This window comes from Heterocephalus glaber, unplaced genomic scaffold (genome assembly GCF_053883595.1).
Source record: "Heterocephalus glaber isolate CG9 unplaced genomic scaffold, H.glaber_assembly_v1.0 deba00001837, whole genome shotgun sequence".
Lineage (NCBI taxonomy): Eukaryota > Metazoa > Chordata > Mammalia > Rodentia > Bathyergidae > Heterocephalus > Heterocephalus glaber.
This window is the reverse complement of record NW_028258493.1, coordinates 129,118-147,662: the sequence shown is the minus strand read 5'-3', so window position 1 is coordinate 147,662 and position 18,545 is coordinate 129,118. Positions and strand designations below refer to the sequence as shown.

At 40.0% G+C, this 18,545-nt stretch overlaps 1 long non-coding RNA gene across 1 annotated transcript; it reads right to left on the bottom strand.

Moving 5' to 3' along the window:
• Nucleotides 1-2,163: 2,163 nt before the first annotated feature.
• Nucleotides 2,164-18,539, bottom strand: LOC147820595 (uncharacterized). Its single transcript, XR_015448380.1, has 2 exons — nt 9,704-18,539; nt 2,164-5,321 (listed from the first exon to the last, which is right to left on the bottom strand). It is a non-coding gene; the product is annotated as an uncharacterized LOC147820595 (long non-coding RNA).
• Between the last annotated feature and the right edge of the window lie 6 nt (nt 18,540-18,545).

Genomic DNA, 18,545 nt, shown 5'->3' with positions numbered 1-18,545 from the left:
GTACTCTTGAGTGCCTTTTACGGGCATATCCGGGCCTGCTGCAAATCTACCTGGCAACAAGGAAGTAGCCCCAGTACCCTCCTCTTGCTCCTCCCCTCTAGCCCTACGGTATATATGTTGTAGCAGCTTCCGCAATAAACAAGACTTGATCAGAAACCTGTCTTGTCTCCATCTCTCGTGTCCCCTATCCTTTGTCATTCTCGCTCCCCCTCTAGGGTCTCCGTTGACTTACCTGCGGGCCGGGACACCTAGGTAGTGGAATTTGGTCCTGCTGCATCGAGTTATTGTTAAGGTTAGGATTAGGTTTAGGTTTAGGTTTAGGGTTCCAGTTCATGAACCTGATGTTTGGAGTGTGGGTGTGCTTTTTAGGTTTAGGGTTCTTCTTTTTGTAACTGTCATGGATTGTGCTGAAATAGAGGTACCTTAAAATGACTTAGGTTTAGCATAGGGTTAGGGTTAGGGTTTGGGTTAGGATGATAGCATTAAAATTGAAATGCCTGTGTCTTCAAGTTTGGCTTGAAAAGTTAGTATTAGCGCACATTCATGGTGAGGTTTAGGGATAATGTCAAATTTCAAGTACCTGACTATTGGAATTTGTGTTTGCTGCTTAGTTTTAGGGTTAGGGTTAGGATTAGGTTGAAGTTTCGGGTTCCAATTCATGTATCTGATGTTTGGATTGTGGGTATGATTTTTAGGGTTAGGGTTCTTCTTTTTGTAAGTGTCATGGATAGTGGTGAAATAGAGGTACCTGAAAATGACTTAGGGTTAAGGTAGGGTTGGGGTTAGGTTTAGTGTTAGTCTTATGGTGATAGATAACATTGAAATTGAAATGCCTGTGTCTTCAAGTGTGGCTTGGAAATTTAGTATTAGTGTAAGTTCATTGTGAGGGTTAGGGATAATATCTTATATCAAGAACCTGGGTATTGGAATTTGGTCCTGCAGTTTAGGGTTAGGATTAGGGTTATGGTTAGGATTAGATTGAAATTTAGGGTTCCAATTCATGTACCTGAGGTTTGGAGTGTGTGTATGATTTTTAGGGTTAAGGTTCTTTTCTTAAGTGTCATGGATAGTGCTGAAATAGAGGTACCTGAAAATGACTAAGGGTTAGGGAATAGTTAGGGTTAGGGTTAGGGTTAGTGTTACGGTTAGGTGATAGATATCATTGAAATTTAAATGCTGTGTCTTCAAGTGGGGGTTGGAAAGTTAATATTAGCATACGTTCATGGTGAGGGTTAGGGATAATTTTGAATTTCAAGTATGTGTGTATTGGAATTTGGTCCTGCTGCTTGGGGTTTTGTTTAGGGTTAGGATTAGGTTGAGGTTTAGGGTTCCAACTCATGTACCAGACGTTTGGACTGTGGGTATGCTTTTTAGGGTTAGGGTTCTTGTTTTCGTGTCATGTATAGTGCTGAAATATAGGTACCTGAAATTGACTTATGGTTAGGGCAGGGTTAGGGTTAGTGTTAGGGTTAGGCTGATAGGTAACATTGAAATTGAAATGCCTGTGTCTTCAAGTGTGGCTTCCAAAGTTAGTATTAGCATAAGTTCATGGTGAGGTTTAGGGACAACGTTGAATTTCAAGTATGTCTGTATTGCAGTTTGGTCCTGCTGCTTAGCGTTAGGCTTAGGGTTAGGTTTAGGTTGAGGTTTAGGGTTCCAAATCATGTCCCTGACCTTTGGAGCGTGAGTATGATTTTTACAGTTAGCATTCTTCTTTTCATGAGTGTCGTGTGTAGTCCTGAAATAGAAGTACCTGAAAATGACTTATGGTTATGGTACAGTTAGGGTTAGGGTTAGGGTTAGGGTGATAGTTAGCATTGAAATTGAAATGCCTGTGTCTTCATGTTTGGATTGGACAGTTAATATTAGCATAAGTTTATGGTGAGTTTTAATGATAATATCAAATTTCACTTACCTGGGTATTGGAATTTGGTCCTGCTGCTTCGGGTTAGGGTTAGGTTTAGGATTAGGTTTAGGTTTAGGGTTCCAATTCATGTACCTGACATTTGGAATGTGGGTATGATTTTTAGGTTTAGGGTTCTTCTTTTCATAATTGTCATGGATTGTGCTGAAATAGAGGTACCTGAAAAAAATTTAGGGCTAGTGTAGGGTTAAGGTCAGGGTTAGGGTTAGGGTGATAGATAGCATTGAAATTGAAATGACTTAGATTCTGATATGTTTTATTGTCATTGTCATTTAATTGAAGGAGCTCTCTGATTTCTTCTTTAATTTCCTCTGTGACCCTTTGGTTATTCAGAAGTGTGTTGCTCAATTTCCACGTGTTTATGAAATTTTTTGAGTTTCTTTTGCTATGGATGTCCAATTTCATCACACTATGGTCTGATAATATACAGGGGATAACTTCAATTCCTTTGCACTTACTTAAACATGTTCTATGTGTGAGTATGTGGTCTATTTTGGAGAATGACCCATGTGCAGCTGAGCAGAATGTGTATTCTGATTTCGTGGGGTGGAAGACTCTGTAAACATCTGTTAAGTTCATTTGTTCAAGAGTTTGATTGGGTTCTTGTATTTCAGTACTTATTTTTAGTCTAGTTGATCTATCTATTTGTGACAGTGGGGTGTTGAGGTCCCCCACTACAATTGTATTAGTGCATATATGACTTTTCATGTCCGTTAGTATTTGTTTTATATAGTTGGGTACACTAGTTTTGGTGCACAGATATTTATGATTGTCATCTCTTCCTCTTGGATTCTTCCCTTTCAAGGATGTAGTGTCTTTCTTCATCTGTCTTAATCAGTGTTGGTTTGAAATCTACTTGATCTGCCAAGAGGATAGCTACTCCTGATTTTTTTCGGGTTCCTTTCGCATGGAGTATTATTTTCCACCCTTTAACTTTCAGTCTATGAGTTTCCTTTGGAATGAAGTGTGTTTCTTATATGCAGCATATTGTTGGATTTTGCTTCTTGACCCATTCTGGCAGTCTATTTCTTTTGATTGGTGAATTGAGACCATTAATGTTGATGGTTATAACTGAAACGTATTGACTTGTTGTTGCCATGACTTTTTCTTTTTGTTGGGTTCTCCCCCTTTACATTTAATTTCTTGTCATGCCAGATGGGTTCATTCTGCTTTTCTTCCTGGGGTTGTGATCCTCAATGTCTGTTCCTAGACTACTGTGTAAAATTCTTTGGGGTGCTGGTTTGGTATTCACGAAGTTCCTAAGGTGCTCTTTGTCATGAAAGTATCTTATTTCTCCATCCATTTTGAAAGATAGTTTTGCAGGTTATATCAATCTGGGTTGGAGGCTGTTTTCTTTTAGGGCTTGGAATATGTCACTCCAAGCTCTTCTTGCCTTGATAGTTTGTGTTGGGAAGTCTGCTGTGATTCCGATGTGCTTTCCTTTGTATGTGATTTGTTTCTTTTCTCTGAATGCTTGGAGAACTTTGTTCTTCTGTTGTGTTTCTGGAATCTTAACAATTATATGCCTATGTGTAGATTTTTTTTTTATCAAGGCTATTTGGAGTCCTATATGCCTCACTTATCTGTATGTCAAGCTCTTTTCCCCTGCTTAGGAAGTTTTCTGCCATTATTTCTGTTAAGAGATTTTTTATGTTATCTCCACACTCTCCTATTTCTTCATTGAGCCCAATCAGTCTTATATTATTCTTCTTTGCATCATCTAGCAGCTGCTGGATTGATTTCTCATGTTCCCTTTTAATTTTGAAGCAATTCTTCTTTTCCTGGTCACTAATTGCAATCTTATCTTCTATAACTGAAATTCTGTCCTCACATTGGCTCATTCTGCTGTGTAGACTTTCAATGGAGTTTTTCATGTCCTGGAAATCTATTTGCATCTGTTTTATGGATTCCATTTGTTTCTTATGTTGGGATTCCATCATGTTCCTGAGCTCCTCTCTAGATTTATTAATCATGTCTTGCACTAGGAGCACAATTTCTCCTGTTATCTGAGAAATTATTTCTGATTTCATTTTTTCCAGATCCCCTTTTGTTGCCAATTCAGTGGGTCCAGGTGTTGGAGTATCAGAGTGTTCCATCTCACTTCCCTTTGGGGTTGCTGTAGGTGATCTGGAAGTCTGGTTTTGAGACTTATTTATGTGTTTTCTCATTTCGACTGGGGCGGGGGGCTGTTAGTGCCTGAACAGATTACCTCCTCTGAGCTGGGTGAGGTGGGACAGGGGCCAGGAGCAGTGGTAGGGATGGTGACCCAAAAGCCCTTTCCTGTGGGCTGGGAGCAGCGGGAGGGATGGTGGCTGGGAAGCCCCTTCCTCTGGACCAGGAGCGGCGGGAGGGTAAGGTGCATTTTTTAAATTTATTCATGCGCTGAAGATCATCAGCTTGATTCCACATTTGGCTATAGTTGAGAATGTTGCAAAAAAAAAAACCTGAAGGTGCAAGTATCTTTTTGGTACAAAGATTTCTTCTTGTTTGGATTTATAAAATCTAGTGGAACTGCTTGATGATATGACAGTTATATTTTTAGACTCTCCATTCTTTTTCCACAATGGCCATAGGAATTTACATTTCTACCAGCATTATCTAGAGTTCCCTTTTTCCACATACTCCCCCAAATTTATTATTTATTGAACTTTAAAAATAGCCATTCTAATTGGAGTGAAAGGACAGCTCACTGTGGTTATTTGGATTGCTATGATAATAGGTGAAAGTGAGCCTTTTTCATGCAATTGTTGTCCATTTGTATGTCTTACATACAAAGGAGAAGCACCTGCTTAGTTTTTCAGACCATTTTTATTTGGGTTATTTATGTGGTGTTCACCCTTTGGAGCCCCTTAACTACTAGGGGTGTCAAATCCTTGTTAGATTTACCCTTTACAAATACATTCTCATATCTTGCAAGTTTTTCAAAATCTGTTGACTATTTTCCTTGTCTGCTTCTCTACAGAAGTTTTGACTGTAGCATTTTGTAGTTTCAAAATATTCTTACCTTCTTTTCTAGACTATCAAAAGATGATGATTCGCCATCTTCCTTTGTCTCCTTTAGATCAGCCAGGGTGAAATTTTTGATCCTTGGCTGGACAAGATCTACACCCATCCTCAGCCTGAAGCAGCAACAACAAAGTGGAATTCAGCACTTCTGCTTCCCTCCCTTCCTTCCTCCCTTTCTCTGCTTCTCTCTTTCCTTACCTCCTTCTTTCCTCTTTGGTATTCTAAAACAAGGTCTCACCATGTAGTTAAGGCTGGCCTTGAACTCACTACTTAGCCAGGATGCCCTTGAATGTGCAGTGATCCTCCTGCTTCAGCCTCCTGAGTCCTGGGATTACAGGTGTGCTCCACCTCACCCAGGTTCCTCTCTCTTACCAATAAAGGATCAAAGACTCTGAGGGGAAAATGAGGTACGATAGAACAAATGAAGACAGGTATCCATAGAAAATAGATAAAGAACTTCACAATTTTAAAAATAAAAACTGCAACTTCAGGACATATGCCAAAGTTTTTGTTGTTTGTTTGTTTGTTTTGTCTTCTCCTAATTCAAAGTAAGCCTGTGCAATTTTCTTTTGACTGCAGAGACCTTCACCTGTGAATAGACTACTTTTTCATCTATAAAACATTCTTCTTTTCTCCTATAAAACATTCTTTTTCCTAAGAATGGGCCATTATCTTTCTGTGGGTGGAACATCCTTTTCCCATAAACCAAGACCCAAATCAGACCTTCCCATGCAGTTTCAACTCTCTTAAAAGAAATACAAATGTTCTTAGTTTGAGGAAATGATGTGCCTCTCTCTGTTGCAGGCTTGCACTTTTTCTTTGAATGTACACTTGTAAATTTCTACATAATAAATTCCTTTATGTCTCTTTAAACAATAAGAAACTTCTATTTAATTTTTTTTTCAAATATTCCTTGCCCATTTGAGTGCTTCGCTAGGTGTCTTTAATGAATTTTGGACATTTCTCAGATATTCTAAGTATTGCCTCTGCACCATCTGATACTATTCACTTGAACTTTCAACAGTTGCAAACATGCAATCAAGATACACTGAAAACTCTTCTTGTGTGATAGGTGTTCGAATTCCAGGTGACTCCTGAGGACATGAAAGCCATAGACAGCTTGAACAGAAACTTGTGATATCTTCCCGTTGAGTTGTAATTTTGAAGCATATCTTGCCTCATTTTATTTTAGTTTTAAGTTTCACCCATCTTTATCAGTGTGTGTTTGCTCAGAACACTGTGTTTATCACTCAGAAAGCTGCTCTTGTGGTGGTCAATGGAATATTTGGTTTCCAGTGTCTAAGATACACAATGCAGGTGTAAAGCAGATGTTAGAAGAGAGATCAAAAACCAATGTAGTATGTTTCTGAAAAGCTGCACTGCTGAAAAAAATTTACAATCATCAAAATAGCTTTACTATTCCTTCATGTTCTATGGCTATACTGATATTGGATATACATTATAAATGAGGGGAAACAAGGAATATATATCCCCTCAACCTGCAAGAATTTTAACTCCTAATAGAAACACATGTTATAATGTTTGAAAGAGAATTAGATAATCGACAATTGTATGTTCTCAACAATCAGCAGATGCATTGTTATCATTGTTAATACTCCTAATAGTATAAAGAACAATGAAGGATAAGGTGGGAACATGTATTAAAGTGACATAGAGTGGCAATCAATCAAACAATGATTTCTATAACTTTATATCCTGTGTTGTTTTTAGTGTAGAAATCTACAAATTGTATGGTAAGATCCCTGAAGGTGAAAGTCTGTATCATAAATGACCTTCTTTACATTACTGAATCTAACCAAATATGGTAATTGTGATGTGTCATAGGTAAATAAAAAATGAATAAGAAAAAGAGAAGCGAAAATGCTAACAGTAAATTGTACACCCTAAAATATTTGTTGATCATTATTTGGACTTGTAAGCATTACATATTCATTTTCTGTTTTCAGTGAGAATTCAAAATCAGAAAGAATTTCTTTGCTTTTGCTGCTTTTAATAATATAGAGGAATATAATAAATATTTGACTCTGTGTGTTCTTTTTGTTCAGCTATAGTCAGAAAATAAAATTTGAAAAATTTTGTTAGGATTTAAATTCTTTCTATTAAAGTATGTTCACAGAAAACAAATGGTAGATTTTAAAGCCGTCACAAAAAATGGTTAACTTCCACAGTTTTAGAATATGCACAGATATTACTACTTTACCATCATAGATGTGGTAGAAGTGGACTCATAAAGAGCGTATTACAAGTTTTTTTCTAATTATAGCATTGAGGACTACCCTAATTATCCATTTGCTGATAAATATTGACACGAAGGCCATTGTTACAACTCTTGTCAGAAATTTCTTTATGTGGAAAGTGATGGGGAAACATCTCTGGTGCTGCTGTTTTACACATCATCCTGCTCAAACCATGCTGATTAGCAGCACTCACAGCTTGAGTTAAGTCCACTCCACTTTTTTAGACATGCAAATCCTGAACCAACTTATCACCCACACAACACAAGGAACACTGACTCAAAATTGGTATCTACACTGTGAAATCCACACCACAAGAGGTAACTACTATCCATTTTCTTATCAGTAAAATAATCCTAAAAGGTCACTGACTTTTTTGAACAAAAACAATAGGAATATGTTGTGGCATTTCTGCTGTAAAGGAGAGGAATGTGTATGACATAAAACACAGTAGTAGCCGAGAAATGCAAGTGTATGCTTGGAAGGGTCTTATATTGCACATGAAGGGATATTCAGACAGGTAAAGGCACAGACATCAGTTAAAGATGTATCCAACAGACACTGAAGTTGTTTATATGCCAAAACAGGGAGAAAGTACTTCTCAATTACACAGGTTTCACCAAAAGAAGGCAGAATATCAAGAAAGGATGAGGAAAGAACAATCTCCAAACAGAAAACAAACACCCACATAGTATTCTCAAGCCTAACAAGTCCCATTTACAATTTCCTGCTAAGTTGACCACCAGTGGTACATGCATGCCTGTCCCATCTGGTGGCTTTTTAATAATTTATTAATAAAAACATCAATAAATGTGATAAGAACTGTTGGTACCACCAGAGGTACAAGCTGCCTGATAGGACAGTCACACATGTACCACCAGGGGTTTGAGCTGCCCAGCAGTGAGATATATGAATTACGGCCCTGTTGTGAAAGTATTAAATATCAAAGGTCTGAGTGGTACTAGGAGACTCCTTCCTCACTGTGAGCCTCTGCCACCATTTGCAGTTTCCTGCCAGGGACAACCCTGCTCTGCACACAACTCCCCAGAATGCAAGAGTTCCACCTCGATTCTCAGAGCACATGGCACATTCCTGTGGGGCCCTGATAAAGCACAGGCAGGTGAACCACAGATGTGAGGTTGCTGAGGGGCTCAGCACTTGCTCTTTCAGCACCCTTCAGGGTGTGCTGATGCTGCTTGTCTGGGGGCTCACTTTGAGAACGGCTTGTATCTACCTAGTGGTGGAGCTCCATAACGGACCCACCATGTCACCTGGACAGGAAGAGGCCATATCCAAGGCATGTGGCTGTGGGTGGATGCTCCAGTTTAGAGCTGAAATGTCCTCCAGAGCCACTGGTAGTGGAATTTTGGTCCCCAGCTTGATGCTACAGGGAAACTGAAGACCTACATGGGCCCGGGGGGTGGGGGCATCATGGATCACTGGGGAGAGGAGCTTGAAGTGGATAAAGGGACCTCAGCCCTTCCCTTTTCTCTTTCACTTGCCAGCCATTAGATGCACACTTTGCTCTCTGACATCCCCCTGCCGTGCTGCACCACCAGGCTCCCAAAGCAACTAAGTCAACCTCTGACACTGTAAGATAAGTAAACCTATCCTCTTTATAAGTTCATTATCTCACGATTTTTTTGTTACAGAAACAGAAAGCTAACCCAAGGCTCCTAGGTCATCCTGACGTACATTCTGAGGATCACAGCCCAGAAAGAGAGAGACACTTTCAGGGGAAAGGAGGGAAGTGGAAGCAGGGACTTTATGGAGATGGAGAGACAGGCAGCCCTTCTTATTGGTCTCTGATCTTCAACAATGCTGTGAATACACTGGAAAACCTTTTGAACATTACCTAGAAAATTAGCTAATGTGACACAGGTTGGTGGTCTAGGGTTTAAAATGTTTGATTATAATAAACAGAACTTTCTGAATTGTTGGTATTAGTGACAGTTAGGCCTCTCAATAGCCATATGCCCTTTAATCAGACATGGAAAACCAGGCTAATATGTGGAGAAAAAACTTCTCCAGGTCAGGCAGACGAAAGGGTCTATGTTGGGACCAAAGCTAGCAGTGACTCATTCTAAAGCCCATGTTTATTTTCCATCAAAAATAGGTCTCAATTATAGGAAATCAAATGTCACGTGGTTTCCCTGGGGGAGGAAGTGTCATAAGGAGACCTCACAGCATTCGTAGCTGCATAATGAACGATGATATGGACAGGACCCACACAGTGCTCTGGAGACCCAGGGTCCAGCTCCTCAGCATCGCCTCTGCTTTCCCAAGACAAAATGTCACCCTGGGCATATCTGACCATGGGGAGAGTCTCCATCCCACTGCATGTTGTCCTAAACAGTGACAATTGGCCCAGATCTGCATCCTGCCCCAGGAAGGACAAGGAAGACACTCTCTCAGGGAAGCAGCACTCTGCCCTCTACCACTACACAGGCCCCACTGCACCCCTCAGATGGACACGGCTCCCGTCCACATGGAATGTGACTCTAAGACAGCAACTTACCAGGGCCTGGGCTTCCTCTGCCTGACTAGCGCCTCCATTGAGTAAGAGATGGTTGAATGGAGCAGCTGAATCTCTTCTGGCTTTCCCCGAGGAATGACCCATCTTCTTCCCATTTCTGTCACACTTGGTGCTGAAAGAAAGTTGGCACATAAGCAAGTGCATGTCATACACAACATTCCCACCACCCCTATTTGCACCTCAACCCCAGTCATGTGTCCAAGGCATCATCACCCCTCATGCTCCATCTTGAAGGGGACAGTTGGATGCACCCCTTGTGTGAGGGCCAGAGGGGTGACTATGAAAGACCAGCAGTTTCCATCGTGATCCATGGATTCTGGCAATCTGGAAATTTGTGCCCAAAATAACTCCCCTCCCCTGACCAATGGGAAGATCTCATGTTCCCAGGGGTCCCACGCTCCATTGTGAGGCCCCCTTCTTCTGCCTCTCTGCACCCCTCATCTACTGGTAAGTCAATGCCTGAGTGGGCCTTAAGCACCATGAGGTGGCATCGCTGGTCTCAAGGCCAGGTGACCAGTCCAAACAGGACACGGGACGTCTATTGCCTTCCTCAGTTTGCTTCCTAAATAATACATGGGTTATGGCTGAGACGTGAAATGTCCCCCAAAACTAATGTTTAAAGAGTTGTTCCAGCCGGTGGTGGTATTTGGGTGCAGGAGTCATTCAGAAGTTGGGTGCAGCTGGACAGCTGCTGAGTGGCCCCCAAGCAGAGAGGTGACACCTTCACACCTTCTGGGATCCCTCTTATTGGTTCTGGGCAGGGGGTAGGAGTGCTGGATGTTGTAACTCCAGCAATCCTGCTTCCTAGGAAGAACTCTATTCCCAGTGGATCAGATAATTTCAAGAGCTCGTGGTCCCCCAGTGTGGGGGCAGGATTCAGCAGCACCTTGGCTCCTTGCACTCCCCCCCACAGCCATGTCACTTCTTGAACTTGGATGGTCTTGAGGGTTGAGTCCTCCCACCTACTGGGCCTGTGCCTCAGGGTCTCCTGTCCCTACCCAGGGAGGACAGTGATCAGCACAATTCTGTGCTCCTCTGGCTGCCAGCCCTTCCTAAGGACCCAGTTGGTCCTGGGAGTCCCCTCCCCTGGGGTACCCCAGGCCCCTTGATATCATAACCTCAGAGGCCAACCCAGCCAGGCTCTGAGTTTGGAGCTCAGAGGAGGCATCGGATTAGAAGGCCCTTCCTTGGCCTTAGGGACTCCGAGGCATCCCCAGTCCTGATCCTGTTTAGCCTGCAGCAGGAAGGCCCAGCTGGCACTGCTCCTGCCTCCCACCTTCAGCATAGATCCACGAGGTGGGAAAAGACTGAAGGAAAAAAGATCATATAGTTTTTAAATGAGTGTGAATTATTAAAACTAGGCACGATATTACATCATTTAAAAAATAATGCATAGAAGCTTCGACCAGCCAGGTAGACAAGCAGCTTCAAGCTCTGTGGCCATCCCAGGCCATGCCTACGGCACAGTGAGGTCCGCTTAGCAGTGCCAACACCTCCAATGCCCAGTTGTCCCCCCCCCGCCTCGTCCCCACATGCGCCTCCTACCTTCTGGCTTTTCTGCTACCTGGTCCCACACTACAGAGGCACAGGAGATTATAAAGACCCTTGTCCTTAGCGCCACAAGATAGAGCAGAAGTTAGTGACAGAAAGAGGGCTTCTCAGGCTCCTCAATGAAAACTGAAGCTCAGCACAAAAGTAAAGAGAACCTCTACAATAAAGGCACATCAGACCACTGTACTTGGTCTGCTGCTGGCTCGCTGAGAGACTCACTGACTCATACATGCACAGGGATTCCTACACTGCCTACTGTGACAGCAGAGACACACCCTGAAGGAGGACTATAATTTCTATTGCTATTTGCAAAAAAGAAAAAAAATTTTTTTGTCTTATTTTTAATTCTTAATTTTTACTTTTTTTCTACTCTTCAAAGTTTTACTTTTCTTTCTTTCCTTTCTTTTATCTTTTCTTTCTCTCTCTCTCACTCATTCTCTCACTGTCCCACATTGCTCCTCATCTCTCCATTTGTTCCTTTCTGAACTGAATTGGATTTCTCCCTTATTGTTTTTTTTCTTCTCTTTTTCCTTCTCTTGATTATCATTAGGTTTAAAGGAAAGTAAATTTGGTATCTAGCCTCCCTGTTGCTGTTAGGTGATTCTATTCACATCTTTGTTCTTTCACTCTGCCTTTTTCTCTTGCCTTTAACAACTTCTTAGAGTTTGTGGGATCTTTCTGTGTCTTCTGGCCCCACCACTAATCTTACCTGTTCTTTTTAATTCTCCCTCCCTCCCCAACTTCTTTTAACTCCCCACCCCAAAGGGGAAAGATGCTATATTGAAGAGTTTACTCATTATAAACTTATGTTGGGTTGGTCCTCAGTTTTAATTTAACTCACATAGTTAAATGTGGTAGATTAATAACTACTACAAATTGTCATGTTCCAAGCTGTGCTTGATGCTATGGTATTGCTGACTATGTAATAACCATGCTAACATGTTGTGATTGATCTAATTAGTTTTCCTTCCTGGTATAAGAAAAATATAATAGCTTCAGAGTCATTAGAGCCTCAAAACCCAAACACAAGCTATATCTGGAAGATACCCCTGAAAAGCAATCATTCCACAAGGGTTTTAAACACAAGCAACAAAGATACCTATGTTAAACAATTTTGAAATATCAACCCTAGAATTAAACCAAGCACAGTACCAAAAACAAAAACAAGAAGACACTTAAGCAAGGCACAGACGCAGGCTTCCATACCACAAAAAGGAAATTCTGGGGGAAATGGGGTGGAAAAGTCTTATAAGCAACTACTTGGACACCCTGAACTGATAGCACAGCAAGTAACAAAACAGATGCATGAGGCTCTAGAAAATTTCAAACCGGAAATAATCTCCCAGATAAATACAGACATGGTGAGCAGAGTGAAAGACATGATTAGAATCTCTACAGCAGAAAAAGATAAGAAAATAGATGAGATCAGAAACATGCTGGAAGCCATGAATGCCCAGCATAAGAAAGAAATGGAAAACATGATCACCCAACGTAAGAAAGAAATGGAATCTATGAAACATATTCAAACAGATACTCAGGAGATTAAAAACTCCATTGAAAGCATGCAGAGCAGACCAAGAGAATCTGAAGACAGAATATCAGATACAGAAGACAGGATTGTGGTGAAGGACCATTAAAACAGAGATTTCTTAAAGATAGTAAGGGACCATGAGAAATCAATCCAACAGCTGCTAGATGATGCAAAGAAGAACAACATAAGACTCATAGGAGTCCACAAAAAAAGAGAAAGTACAACTGACATAAAAACTGTTCACAAAAACAGAAAACTTCCCAGACAGAGGTAGAGAATTAGACACACAGATAAGTGAGGCATATAGAACTCCAACCAGCCATGACCAAAAAAACTACACCTAGACATATAATAGTCAAGATCCCAGAAATCCAACAGAAGAACAAAATTCTACAGGTAGTTAGAGAAAAGAAACAAATCACCTACAAAGGAAAGCCCATCAGAATCATGGCAGATGTCTCAACACAAATGTTCAAATCAAGGAGAGCCTGAAGTATTTCAAGCCCTAAAAGAAAATAACTTCCAACCTAGACTGCTGTATCTGGGAAAATTATCTTTCAAAATCGATGGGGAAATTAGATACTCCCATGACAAGAACACCTGAGAAATTTCATGAACACCAAACCAGCACTCCAAACAATTTTAAGCAATATCCTAGAAAAAGACAACGAAGGTCATAACTCCATGAGGCCCAACAGAGAGAAGGCACCACGCAAGGTAAGACACTAAAGCAAAAGGGGGGAAAATAAGAAATAAAAGAGCCAACAAGAGTAAAACATCATGACAAGGATGAGTCACTATCTGTCAATTATAACTATCAATGTTAATGGCCTCAATTCACCAATCAAAAGAAACAGACTGACAGAATGGATTAAGAAGCAAAACCCAGCAATATGCTGTACACAAGAAACATACCCAACTCAAAAGGAAATCCATAGACTGAAAGTAAAAGGATGGAAAACAGTTCTCCACACCACAGGAACGCAGAAAAAAGCAGGTGTAGCAAGCCTAATTGCAGGCAAAGTAGATTTCAAACCAAAACTAATTAAGAGAGACAAAGATGGTCACTACATCCTTGTGAAAGGAACAATCCAAGAGGAAGAGATGATAATCCTAAATATATATGCAGCAAATATGAATGCCCCCAACTATACAAAACAAATATTAATGAATATGAAACCAAATAAGCACTAATACAACTGTAGTGGGGGACCTCAACACCACTCTATCACAAATAGACAGATCAACTAGTAAAGAAATTAACAATGAAATTCTAGAACTAAACCAAGCTATTGAACAAATGGACTTAATAGATGTTTACAGAGTGTTCCACCCCACAAAATCAGAATATACATTCTTTTCAGCTGCACACGGGTCATTCTCCAAAATAGATCACATGCTAGCTCATAGGACATATCTCAGAAAATGTAAAAGAATCAAAGTTGGCCATCCCAAGCTCCTAGGGCAGAGAAGGTGAGCTGGTCCCAGCATCTGGAAGGAAGCTCTCCTGCTGCCATCCCAAGCTCCTTGGGCAGAGAAGCTGAGCTGGTCCCAGCATCTGGAAGGAAGCTCCCCCACCACTATCCCAAGCTCCTAGGGCAGAGAAGTTGAGCCTGTCCCAGAACCCAGAAGGATGCTCCCCCATTGCCATCCCAAGCTCCTAGAGCAGAGAAGGTGAGCTAGTCCCAGAACCTGGAAGAAAGCTCCCCTGCCACCATCCCAAGCTCCTAGGGCAGAGAAGCTGAGCCTGTCCCAGAACCCAGAAAGATGCTCCCCCATTGCCACCCCAAGCTCCTAGAGCAGAGAAGCTGAGCTGGTCCCAGCACCTGGAAGGAAGCTCCCAAACTGCCACCCTACACTCCTAAGGCAGAGAAGCTGAGTTGGTCCCAGCACCAGGAAGGAAGCTCCCCTGCTGCCATTCCAAGCTCCTAGGGCAGAGAAGGTGAGCCACACAGGCACCAGAAGCAACCCTCCCCCCAGTGGAAATGGGAAGATGCATAAACAAGTCTTAAAAACAGACTTCTGGATCACCTACAGCAACCTCAAAGGGGAACTGAGATGGAACAATCTGATATTCAACCACCTGGACTCTCTGAACTGGCAACAAAAGAGGATCTGGGAAAAATGAAATCAGAAATAATTACTCAGATAACAGCAAAGATTTTGCTCATGGTGCGAGACATGATAAATAAATCTAGAGAGGACACAGGTAAAAAAATAGAGGATCTGAGGAACATGATAGAATCTCAACATAGGAAACAAACGGAATCCATGAAACAGATGCAAACAGCTTTCCAGGAGATTAAAAACTCCATTTTAAGTCTGCACAGCAGAATGAACCAATATGAGGATAGAATTTCAGATATAGAAGAAAAGATTGCAATTAGTGACCAGGAAAAAAAATTGCATTAAAATTGTAAAGGAACATGAGAAATCAATCCAGCAGCTGCTAGACGATGCAAAGAAGAATAACATAAGACTGTTTAGAGTCAATGAAGAAAGAGGAGAGAGTGCAGATGACATAAAAAAAAAACTCTTCAGAGAACTGATGGCAGAAAACTTCCCAAGCAGGGGAAAAGAACTTGACATACAGATAAGTGAGGCATATAGGTCTCCAAATAGCCTTTATCAAAAAAATCTACACCTAGGCATATAATAGGATTCCAGAAATCCAACAGAAGAACAAAATTCTACAAGCAGTGAGAGAAAAGAAACAAATCACATACAAAGGAAAGCCCATCAGAATCACAGCAGACTTCTCAAGGAAAGAAGGGCTTGGGAAAATGGCCTCCAACCCAGACTAATGTACCCTGCAAAACTATCTTTCAAAATTGATGGAGAAATGATACTTTCATGATAAAGAGCACCTCAGGAACTTCATGAATATCAAACTGGTACTCCCCAAAATTTTAGACAATACCCTAGGAAAAGACAATAAGGATCACAACCCCAGGAAACCCAGCAGAATGAATCCATTAGGTGTGACAAATGAAACGCAAAGGGGGAAACTCCAACAAAAAGAAAAAGTCATGACAAGGCTTTTAAAACTTTTGACTTCATCTCCCTAATGAGTGTATAATTCAGTCTTGTTCTACTGATTAGTATTTTTCTAATTCTAGAGTTGCACACCTTTCCTTGTGCTGTACTGGCTATTTAGCATCTTATGTCTACTTTTTAATTGGGTTTTCTATTAATGAGCTGTGAGAGTTCTTTATATGCTCTGGTCATAGGTTATATGCATTGTAAATATGGTCTGTATAAGGACTACTTTTCATTTTAATGATGTCATTTAAAGTTCTAAATTTTGATGGAATCCCATTTATCATTTTTTTTCTTTTATACATCATGTTTTTTGTATACTCGGTAGTTCTTGCCTACCCTGAATTCATAAACATTTTTCCTTATAATTTTTTCTTAAAGTTTTATACTTTCATGTTTTCACATTTAGGTTCATAGATCCCTTCAAGTTATTTTCATGTATGGAAAAAAAGGGTTGAGATTCATTTTTTATATACAGATACCGGGTGTTCTAGTGTCATTTGCTGAAAACACTTTCTCTTACTCGGTTGTTGAATTGAGTTTATATTCTATAAAATGCTAACGTTAAATAATCTTTCAAAACTCAGTGGACCATATATGTGTGGTTGTATTTCTTGATTCTGTTTTATTCCAATGATCTATACGTCTTTCCTTACACCAACACTGCCTTGATTACTGTAGCTTTAGAAGAAGTCTTAAAATTAGGTAATAAACATCTTCCAACACTGTTTTTGTTTTTAACTTTTCTAGATCCTTTGTACTCCTACATAACCAAGAACCAAGAAACTCATGTAATGGTACAAGATCCCAAGGATGAATGCAACTGTATTTTATACCAAAAATGTACCAATAAACTTAATGAGAAAAAAAAAGAATCGAAGTTATCCCCTGTATATTATCAGACCATACTGCAATATAATTGGAGATCAATAATATAAGAAACAGCAAAACTCCCACAAACACATGGAAATTGAACAACACTCTCCTGAACAACCAATGGGTGACAGAGGAAATTAAAGAAGAAATTAGACAGTTTTTACAAGTAAATGATAATGCCAGTACAACATTCAGGAATCTGTGGGACACAATGAAAGCAGTTCTATGTGGGAAATTTGTAGAAGTGAATGCCCATATTAGGACAACAGAGATAACTCAGTTAAATAACTGAATGCAGAACCTCAAGCTCCTAGAAAAAGAAGAGCATAACAAACCCAAAGCTCATACAAGAAAGGAAATTATAAAGATCTGAGCAGAAATCAATGCAATGGAGACTAAGAGAATGATACAAAAAAATCAATGAATCAAAGAGTTGTTTTTTTGAAAGAATAAATAAAATCAATAAATCTTTAGCCAACCTTATCAAAAAAAGGATAGAAGAGGCACAAATACATGCAATTAAGAATGAAAAAGGTGAAGCCACAAGAAATCCAGCAGAAATCCAAAGAATCATCAATACCTACTTTGAGAACCTGTACTCTAATAAAATGGAAAACACAGAAGAAATGGACAGATTTCTAGATACATACGAACTGCCAAAATTAAATGAAGAAGATATAGAAATTCTAAACACCCCAATAACAATGAGTGAAACTGAAAATGTAATAAAAAATTTACCAACAAAGAAAAGCCCAGGTCCTGATGGTTTAACTGCTGAATTCTATTAAGACATTTAAAGAAGAACTATCACCATTACTCTTTAAACTCATCAAGGAAATTCAAAGGGAAGCAAGGCTTCTGAATTCATTCCTGGAATCAAGGGTTACTTTGATTCCAAAACCAGGGAAGGACCCAACCCAAAAAGAGAACTACAGACCAATCTCCCTAAGGAACATAGATGCAAAAATCCTCAACAAGATACTGGCAAACAGAATACAGAGGGTCATCAAGAAGACCATACACCCTGACCAAGTTGGATTTATCCCAGGGATGCAAGGATGGTTCAACATGCATACATCAATAAATGCAATACACTATATTAACAGAGTCAAGGACAAAAACCATATGATCATCTCAATAAGATGCAGAAAAAGCATTTGACAAAATTCAACACACATTCATGATAAAAACACTACAGAAAATTGGAATAGAAGGTCTTTATCGCAACCTGATTAAGGCTATCTATGAAAATCCAACAGCCAACATCATCCTAAATGGTCAAAAACTAAAAACTTTCACACTAAAATCAGGAACAAGACAAGGATGCCCACTATCACCACTCCTGTTCAATATTGTCCTGGAAACATTAGCCGTAGCAATTAGGCAAGAGAAAGAAATAAAAGAAATAAAGATGGGAAAGGAAGAAGTGAAACTGTCATTGTTTGCTGATGATATGATACTTTACATAGAAGACCCAAAAAACTCAGTCAAAAGTCTTCTAGACATAATTGACAGACTCAGTAGAGTAGCTGGATACAAGGTCAACACTGAAAAAACAATAGCATTCTTATATACAAATAGCAGACTCATTTAGAGAGAAATTTGGGAAATAATTTCTTTTACAGTAACATCTAAAAAAATGAAATATCTAGAAATCAACCTAACAAAGGAAGCAAAAGACCTGTACACTGAAAACGACAGCACTCTGAAAAAGGACATCAAGGAGGATATAACAAAATGGAAAGACATCCCTTGCTCCTGCAAGATCCTGTTTCAAACAACAACAACAACAACAACAAAACCAAAACACAACAGAGAAACAAAAAG